This window comes from Penaeus japonicus, unplaced genomic scaffold (assembly GCF_977035675.1).
Source record: "Penaeus japonicus unplaced genomic scaffold, GWHDUDI00000001_assembly GWHDUDI00000013, whole genome shotgun sequence".
In the NCBI taxonomy this organism is placed as follows: domain Eukaryota; kingdom Metazoa; phylum Arthropoda; class Malacostraca; order Decapoda; family Penaeidae; genus Penaeus; species Penaeus japonicus.
In genome coordinates, this window is record NW_028234415.1 from 21,117,950 (window position 1) to 21,127,949 (window position 10,000).

The 10,000-nt window shown below is 39.4% G+C and overlaps 1 protein-coding gene and 1 long non-coding RNA gene across 4 annotated transcripts in view; one reads left to right on the forward strand and one right to left on the reverse strand.

Moving 5' to 3' along the window:
* The window catches only part of LOC122260935 (carbohydrate sulfotransferase 11), a 52,785-nt gene that overhangs the window by 14,358 nt on the left and 28,427 nt on the right, over positions 1-10,000 (forward strand). The window contains exon 1 of one of the 2 annotated variants that reach the window (XM_086543286.1): positions 8,636-8,833. The exons of the other annotated variant lie outside the window; for it this stretch is intronic. The gene's annotated coding sequence lies outside the window, so the exon portion shown is untranslated. Of the gene's footprint in view, positions 1-8,635; positions 8,834-10,000 lie in introns of those variants that run through there. 2 annotated transcript variants of the gene reach the window in all.
* On the reverse strand, positions 172-1,831 carry LOC147470627 (uncharacterized). 2 transcript variants are annotated; one of them, XR_015191531.1, is made up of 3 exons: positions 1,475-1,831; positions 793-989; positions 172-652 (listed from the first exon to the last, which is right to left on the reverse strand). It is a non-coding gene; the product is annotated as an uncharacterized LOC147470627 (long non-coding RNA). The 2 variants fall into 2 exon arrangements; XR_015191532.1 differs by lacking the exon at positions 1,475-1,831 and adding an exon at positions 1,289-1,438.

Sequence of the window (10,000 nt, forward strand, 5' to 3'; positions counted from 1 at the left end):
CCAGTTAAGTAGATAACTAAATATAAGTAAATAGACAAGTCGTATTTCACACAAAAAAAGAGAGAAAAAATCTGCACATAGTTATTTGCGACTTAAAAAAAAAAAAAAAAAAAAAAAAAAAAAAAAAATATATATATATATATATATATATATATATATATATATATATATATATATATATATATATATCTTGACATCTCCTATGGTTCCATTGATAAGGAAATATTTCAAAACAGAAAATATGTCTCATCTTACTAATAAAGAATCAGAAAAAAACACTGATTGACAAGGTTTCTGACAAGGTCTTATTTCACTTATAAACAATGATAAGGTAAATGTTTGATATGACGGTTCCTGATACCAAAAATAATTACTGCAATTTACTATAAGCAATTCTTTTTAATATACAGGTAATATAAAGTAAGTAGAAATATGCTTAAAGTGGAAATTAATGATTCATCCAGAAATTCTGTGACTGCTAAGCCATCCTAAAACCATTGTTCATAAACATTTTCTGACATCAAACCCTAAACGATTATCATTATTTTCGCAGTGTACTGCATCATGCTCTCAGTTCATATGTGTCTTCTTCTTTGGCAATATCAATATTCTCAGTTGTGGCTAGATTATGCAACATAACACAAGCTGCAACCTATTAAAAATAAAAGAAAATATGTATCAGCACCATAGTTTAAATTCCACACACCCATACATTAGTATATACATTTTATATCATATTTATACTAATAATATTTTGTATAACCAGCATTATTTTGAAAGAAGAATAATTACCTCTGCCATCTCTTGCTGTGGGTAATTTTCTGCCGATTTTCTGAAGCAGGTTTCTGGTGCACTGCTTTGGCAGTTGATAACGTTTCAAGAACTCCTCCTCTGACTGCATGACAACTGGATCCTTCTATCTCTCACCACTAAACGTGGCAGACAGACCTCCTCCACTTCCTCAACTTGGTCCACATTACCATTATTACCTATAATAAAGAGGATTCACACAATAGTACACAATTCCCAAATATACAGAAGCTGGAGGCCACAAAATTGCTTCATAAGGTCATATTCTGAACAATTAATTAATAACATTAACTTCAGATATATAAATCATTGCACATAGGTTTCATTACGTCAAATAATAATTTAAAAAACTGACTCAAATCCTATATCAATTTATTACTTGGCAAAAATGTAAATTATGATTTTCTATTAAATGTGACATCAAGTATAGGAGTTTAATGATTCTGCACAAACTAAGTACATTAAAGGATGACAATACCATGATGAAATACAGTTTAATGACTGATTTCCGTTTTTCTAATAACTATTTTTAAGTGGGAGTGATAACAGCTGATGAAGCAAGAAAACCGCGATACTGGACACGGTACAGGCTGACAGTACCTTCACCTCACTGGCCTAAATATGTCTATTAATGCACGTCAACCACTTCTTATGTGCTTCTTACCTTCTTAAAAATGTTATTGGTGTCGTTTGTTCAGCATTGAAGTTGACTTTTGACGCACGAAATCGTAGATAAGAGCTCAGGAGACAGGTTTCGTTTTTGATTATTCGTGGAACGCTGTTGATGTGTTCCAAAATTCAATGGTGTCAACAAAAGTCTCCGACAAAATATCTGATGATTAAGAGACACTTTGCAAAGCCTACTATGGTATGAATTAAAATACAGTCGGTTCATATAAATGTTTTAGTTTTATTAGAGAAGAAGCTTTTTGTTTTTTGTTGTAATAATTTCGATTCGGGACGGCTCTGGGGAGGGTTAGCCGATCGCATTTTTTTTCGTTAGGGTGGCTATAATATCTTCGGGCGAGCCCAAACAAATTTCGTTTAACTAATCCGATTTTTCATATTCGGGTTGGTAAGGTATTCGTTCGGGCCGGTACGAAGTTTAAAAAAACGGCCCGAAGTGTCAGAGGTTAACGAAAATGTTTCATTGAGGAAGAATTAGAAAAATATGTAGATAGATTTCAGCTTTGATAGATAGATTGACAGACGAATAGCTCTTATGTATGGCAATAGTTATTATAATTCTTGATGATAATAAATCATTGCCAAGCATAATTAAGTGATTATCATCTGTCAGGGACAGGAACTTCGGACGTTGTGTTGTTCCCATTCTGTATTCTATAATCAAATTTTTATTTTAGGTTATAGCAAAATTATGTATGTACAGTATATATGCATGCATATATATATATATATATATATATATATATATATATATATATATATATATATTCACATATATATCTTTGTGTGTGTGTGTGTATGTATGTGTATATATACATACAAATAAATATATATATATATATATATATATATATATATATATATATATATATTTATATATATTTATATATTGTTGTATATCCATATTTATATATGTATGTTTATATTTATATTCATATATGTATATATATATATATATATATATATATATAAATATATATAATTGTGTGTGTGTGTGTGTGTATGCGTGTGTGTCTGTGTGCGTGCGTCCGTGTCTGTGTGCGTGCGTCCGTGTGTGTCTGTGTGCGTGTGCGTGTGTGTGTGTGTGTGTGTGTGTGTAAGTATATGTATATGTATATGTATGTGTGTGTGTAAGTATATGTATATGTATGTATGTGTGTATGTAAGTATATGTATATGTATGTATGTATGTGTGTGTGTAAGTATATGTATATGTATGTATGTGTATGTGCATAGAAACAGACACACACACGCACATTAATCCCATGGACTTTTCACATCAATTTTAGTAAAACCAATAAACCCTTTTGCTGAAGGCAGTCACAACCAATAAAGGTGAAACGCCCAACGCCAGCTGTGCAACAAGCAAATTAGCGCCTATGACGTATTCAGATTTCTCACCGCTTAACCTTAGTCTAACCGACGACCCGCCTCGTGCATATTTCCCGCCATTTTTCAATTTGTTATTTTCGCATTGGTCGCCGCTCGAGTTCCTGTCTCACGAATATTTGATGGGCGCCTGGGCGGAGCGGGCGGGCCTGGAGCCACACACGGAGATCTGCGTGGATTGATATGTAAATGGATGAGGGAAAGAAATCGATAGCAGTGTGAAGAATGATGTAACTAGATTCATGGTTACGTAAAGGAGTTGCTGTATATTCATACATTCTCACGCGCACGCACTCATAAACACATTTACACATTCATACACTCACTCATTCACTCACTCACTATCATACACACACAATCACAATCAAACACGCACACACACAATCACACACACACTAACACACAATTACACACACACACAATCACACTCACGCACAACACAATCACACTCACGCACACACACAATCACATACACAATCAAACACGCACACACACACAATCACACACACAAACACACAATTACACACACACAATCACACTCACGCACACACAATCACACGCACACACACACAATCACACACACACGCACACACACACGCACACACACACACAATCACACTCGCACACACAATCACACACACACACGCACACAATCACACACACACGCACACAATCACACACACACGCACACAATCACACAAACACGCACACACACACACACACTCACACTCACACACACGCACACACACATACAATCACACACACACACACACAATCACACACACACACACACAATACTATAAAATCACCGTGAACTTGTATTTATTTACAAATTCGAGCATCGTAAGCGATTTAACGGTTTATTAATATTGGTACCTTCATCAATATTAATATCTGAATAAGTTGCCATGTTGCAAGGGCCTCTAGAGACCTGTTTCAATACGACGCTGTTGCATCGCGTGCTGCCTGGCCTATTGCAGATTTATTAAATGTTGCCATTGATTTTTAGGGTAGCTTTTTAAGTGAGCGACCCCGTGAGATTTCTGTCCATCTGTCTGCATGTATGTAATGATTATGTCTCTCTCTCTCTCTCTGTATCTCTGTCTCGCTCTTTCTCTCTCTCTCTTTATCTATCTATCTATCTATCGGTCTCTATCTCTCTTTCTCTCTCTATCTATCTATCTATCTCTCACTCTCTCTCTTTCTATCTCTCGCTCTCTCTATCTCTCGCTCTCTCTATCTCTCTCTCGCTCTCTCGCTCTCTCTCTCTCTCTCTCTCTCTCTCTCTCTCTCTCTCTCTCTCTCTCTCTCTCTCTCTCTCTCTCTCTCTCTCTCTCTCTCTCTCTCTCTCTCTCTCTCTCTCTCTCTCTCTTTACCTCTCTATCTATCTATCTCTATCTCTACCATTCTCTCTCTCTCTCTCTCTCTCTCTCTCTCTCTCTATATATATATATATATATATATATATACATATACATATACATATACATACATACATACATACATACATACATACATACATACATATATATACACATACACATACACATACACACACACCACACACACACACACACACACACACACACACACACACACACACACACACACACACACACATATATATATTTGTATATATATAAATAACATTAGTTTAGAACTACCCCGATGTTTGAGACCACTAAAACCAATAGTGTTTTCTTTTTTCCACATTATCTCAAGGAATTTTTAGAGAGCCGCGTCGTCCTCGAAAAAAAAATTATATCTTTATATCTTGATGTGTCAGTGGTGTGTGAGTGCCGGGCCTTTTTCTTCGATTCCAGAGGCACTTTGAATTAAAAGCATATCTCCTTTAGTTGTATAATGAACTCTGAAAGGCTTTATCCCGTGATTTTTTTTTTACATTATTTCTTTTGTACTTTGTATTTGCCCCCCCCCCCCCCACACACACACCATCTTTTCTCTCCTGTATATCTCTATCTATCTATCAATATCTCCTTTCCTTCCCTTCCCTTCTCTTATCTCTCCTTTCCTTCCCTTCCCTTCTCTCCCTTTCTCTGTCCTTCCCTTCCCTTCTTTCCCCTCGACCCCCTTCCCTTCTCTCCCTTTCCCTTCCCATCCCTTATCTCCTCTCCACTTCCTTTCCCTTCTCTTCCCTTCTCTCTCTATGTTTATATATGTGTGTGTGAGAGAGAGAGAGAGAGAAAGAGAAGAGGAAGAGAATAAGAACTGGATAGTTTTATCCATATTTCCTGCCCGGAACCAAACTATATTTGGATCACGTACAAAGTAAAGCTTCCGGAAGTATTACGTATATATATATATATTTTTTTTATACTTTGTTTTGGACAAACACTGGCAATCGCCGATCCGTTACAAGCGCCATATGTGAAGGCGGTTACAATAGAAAAATGCGTCCACTTTCTGACGGTTAAAAGATCGCATTTTATGTATTTATTGCGATACTTCTCTCGTTCCCGCTTCGTTTTCCTCTTCCATTTCCACTCTTACTTATCGCCGTAAGGATTTCGGAGTCAATGAAAACGCTTGAGAAATTCCTTCAAGTTATAAAGTAGAGGATTTTGGGATTTTCATTTTCTTTTTTTCGTTTTCGTTTCGCGCGTTTTGGGAGGGAGAAAACTGTGCTGGATCCGAAAATTTCGGAGAGTTTGATTGTTATGTTTTATTGTGTTTTATTTATGCATTATTTTATAACCTTGGGTGTTAATATTCGTGTATATTGCGTAACTGATGTTTAGGCCTATGTGCGCGTGCTGTCTTTCATACATACAGTGTAGCGTATGCGAAATCTACCGTATAATTTCTGTCATATTATTTATAATGTTTATAAACTTATATGTGCATACGTGTGTATGCATGTATGTACATACGATGTATATTCACACAAACACGCATGCACACACTCACACTCACTCACACTTACACTCACACTCACACTCACACTCACACTCACACTTACACTTACACACACACACACACACTCACACTCACACTCACTCACACTTACACTCACACTCACACTCACACTCACACTTACACTTACACACACACACACACACGCACATACACACATTCAAACACACACACACACATTCAAACACACACACACACACAAACACACACACACACACACACGCACGTAAATACGTATTCCGGACGAAGATAATGAGGTAATTAAATAGGATAGGCGATAACACAATCAACCGAAAAGGTCTCAGGGACTGTCTTATCTGCACGCACAGGATTCCGTGTTAATCAAGACTGTGGGCGGAAGTAGGATAAAGCTATCACGGGGATAACGTTGGGTGGGCGGGGGGTGGGGGGGGAGAGGGACTTATGGGCTGGGGGCTATTTTTAGCAAACTGGCAACTTTCGTGACCTAGGATAAGGGATGGGGGACCTTGATGCCTTCCCCTGTTCTCTCTCGCTTGCTCTTTCTCTCTGTCTGTCTGGCTTTCTCTCCGTTGCTGTCGCTCTTTCTCTTCCCCCCTCTCTCTCTCTCTCTCTCTCTCTCTCTCTCTCTCTCTCTCTCTCTCTCTCTCTCTCTCTCTCTCTCTCTCTCTCTCTCTCTCTCTCTCTCATTATATTTCTCTCCATCCCTTTCCTTCTTTTTTTTACCCTCCCCTTCCTTCTTGTCCTTTCCCTATCCTTCCCTCCCCTCTCCTATTCTCTCCTCCCCCCTCCTCTCTTCTCCCTTCCCATATCCCCTACCCTCCCCTCTCCTCTCCTCTCCTCCCTTCCCATATCCCCTCCCCTCCCCTCCCCTCCCCTCTCCTCTCTCCTCCCCTCTCCTCCCCTCCCCTCCCCTCCCCTCCCCTCCCCTCCCCTCCTTTCCCATATCCCCTTCCCCTCTCCTCCCTTCCCATATCCCCTTCCCCAGCTTCCTTCCCTTGTGCCTTTCCCGTTCCCTTTCCCTGCAACCAGTTCTCGCTCACACACCGTGGCGGTCAGACGGGATGCGAGAGCCGAGGCGAGTGTGGTGCTTCTACTTCGAAAATCTGCTATTCGTTTTTTGCTTTGAAGTGTGAAACCAGGATCTTGTTGTTTTACATGTGTAGAAGTGAATTGCCTTTGTTTATTAGATGAACAAATTAGAAAGGGAAACATTACGTTTAGAATGGGGGTGTCGGTTCAAAATCAATGTCCCTGAGTAAACCACGAGTGCTCGATCACCGCTGGACGGGCGGGACGGCGTCAAATGGGTTCTGTTTTCAAGTAGAACTGTTGACTCTCGCCATAACGGTGTAAGGGAGGGAGTGAGAGAAAGAGAGAGAGAGATAGAGAGAGAGCGAGACTTTGCACCCGGGCGTGTTTGCGTATGGGTGCTTGTGCGCGTGCGTGTGTTTGTGTTTGTGTTTGAGCGCGTGGGTGGGTGTGTGAGAGAGAGAGAGAGAGACAGACAAACAGACAGAAAAAAGGGGGAAAAAAAACAAACAGAAGCAACAGAAGAGAGGGAGTGAAGGGGGAGACCGCGAAACCTCACAAAGTCTCCTTTGCGTGAGTTTTATGCGGGTCTTACACCCCCCATCCCCTAACCCCCCCCCCACCACACACACTACACCCCCTTCTGTGCTAAGGTCAGACTCTTTTTCATAACCTCGTGGGAAGGTTTGGCCCTTTAAGGTATAAGCGTATGCATTTGTTCTCTTGTTTTTGTTTGTTTGCTTTTTGCTGCAGATTCATTTGATTGTGTGTGATTTATTTTGTTATCAGAGACATTTAGCTGAATTTGTGTAGGTGAATTGTATTTGTTTGTGTGTGTGCTGGTTCATTTCTATTTGATTTGTTTGTTATGAAATTCCTCTCTTTTTTTTGTGTTTGAGGTTAGCACTCTGTTGACTCAATGCCGCTAATGTTTTTACACAGTTGAAATTAATTTAGTGCTACATAATTGCATTAACATGGGACAGTGATCTTGACATTGGATATAAAGTTCATGAACATAAGGTGGGAAATTGAAAGCCGCTGTGAGTGGAAATATGATATAAAAACAGATATGCATATGTAATAGTTTCGCTTGCAATTACATGGATTGTGACGAAATGAAATGGATTCACAACCTTATATTATGTATATAACATAATGTAACATGTATATATGTATATGTGTGTTTGTGTATGTATATATGTATGTATGCATGCATGGATATGCATATATATATATATGTATATATATATATATATATATATATATATATATATATATATATATATATATATATATATACATACACACATATATATGTGTGTGTTTGTGTTTGTGTGTACTTGTATTATATATTTTGAAAATAATGATTTGATTAGATAGTAAGAATAACATGATAAAAAGGCTACTTTAGTCTACCTTAATATAAAAACGGCTGCAAAAATACCGATGTTTATGTGCCTCAAGAGAAATTAGTTGATACAGTTGAATTGCTTTACATGAATAGCACTCTATGTTATTTGGTTAACTTTACTGCATTGTAAAGATATAAACCGTGGTCAGTATATCAAATATGTATCGTACGAAGACAAAATACAGTGAACATGTACAAAGAGGATAATCAACTTAGGTTACCCGGATGCAATTAGAAAGAAAAGAAACGAGAGGAAAATTAATAAATGCAGAGAGGTAAATAAATAAACAAAGCCGTGTTTGGAATACTCGAGTCCCTCCTTGAAAGCGAGTCATCGGAGAAAACGGCCAACGAAAACGAGACGCGCGAGGGTGCCAAGTGAAACAAGACGTCGCAGAGAACGTCAGTCGGTTCCGCGTCGCTCTCGTGAATGTACTACGGCTGGGTGCAGTGCCAGGCAGTGCCTCGAGTGTAAAGCATTCCGACGGACGGACATAGCGCTTGCGGACATTACATTCTATTTCTTTTATTTTTGTCTATTTTGTGTCTACTGATGCTTGGCTTCGCGTGGACGTCCACTACACTCTGGTGAGTTGTGTATTTTTGATCTTTCGTTGTTTTCTTTATGGCCCACACGAGATTGGGGGCCAGGGAGCTGTGCCACCATTGCGTTCTCTCTGTATTACAAGATGAGACATGTCGGACTATTCAGTGATTTCGAGCTACTGTCGCTTCGGAAACGGCTCTGTTGCTAAGCTGAGGCTAATGTGCAATGCCATTCACACGTGGTACAGAGAAATCAGGCACATCTTGGTCTGGCACCCTCGCCACGGTATGGCAACAGTGCCAGCGACCGTCTTGTGGGTGCCTTTACACCAGGCATCGAGTGGTAACTTTTACGCCGAAAGAAAACGGGTGACATTTCTGCCCTACGCTGATCATTCTTATTTATACAGATATTTCCGTCTGTCGTTTGTCTTCATCGCGGTCTTAAGAATTCAGACTTCAGTTCAGGGCCACCAGCTGACACCGACTGAGTCGCTGTTTGGCACTTGGCACCACTGGGAATTCGGGGTATTTGGGAGGGTGAAGACATGGGCAAAACAGAAGCCTTTTTAAGTCTCTCTTAAACCACATTACCAGGATCAGAATTTGTGTTATGGTGTTTTCTATGATATTGCTTGTTTTCCGTCTTTATTGTCGTATTATTGTTGTGCATAAGATAGTTCTACAATCCATTCATTACCATCATATATATATTTTTTTAAATATAAGTAATTCTACTCGTTCTTATCATTAATCATCACATGTCACCATCATCCTAAGTATCATCATCATATTCATCAATATTCTTAGCAGTAATATGATCCGTATCGTTGCTATTCATAAGCATTTCGAATAATCCGGATAATACGGTGTCGCACGTCGTATACGCGTGAAGCGAAAGAGATCTTGATAACGTGATTCGATGAAGTGCATCCCGGATTAGCGAATCTTGCCAAGATTTTTTAAACATGACTCACTTGAATCTGACATGTGATCACACATTTCCTAGGGGGAGAGGGAGAGGGAGGGAGGGAGGGAGAGAGGGAAAGGGAGAGAGTGAGAGAGAGGGGTTAGGGGTTTGGGGGTGGAGGTGGAGGTGGGGGTGGAGTTGGGGGTGGAGTGAGAGAGGGAGAGAGAGAGAGAGAGGGAGAGAGACAGAGAAGGAGGGTGGGGGAGAGTGAAAGGGAGAGAGAGAGAGAGAGAGAGAGA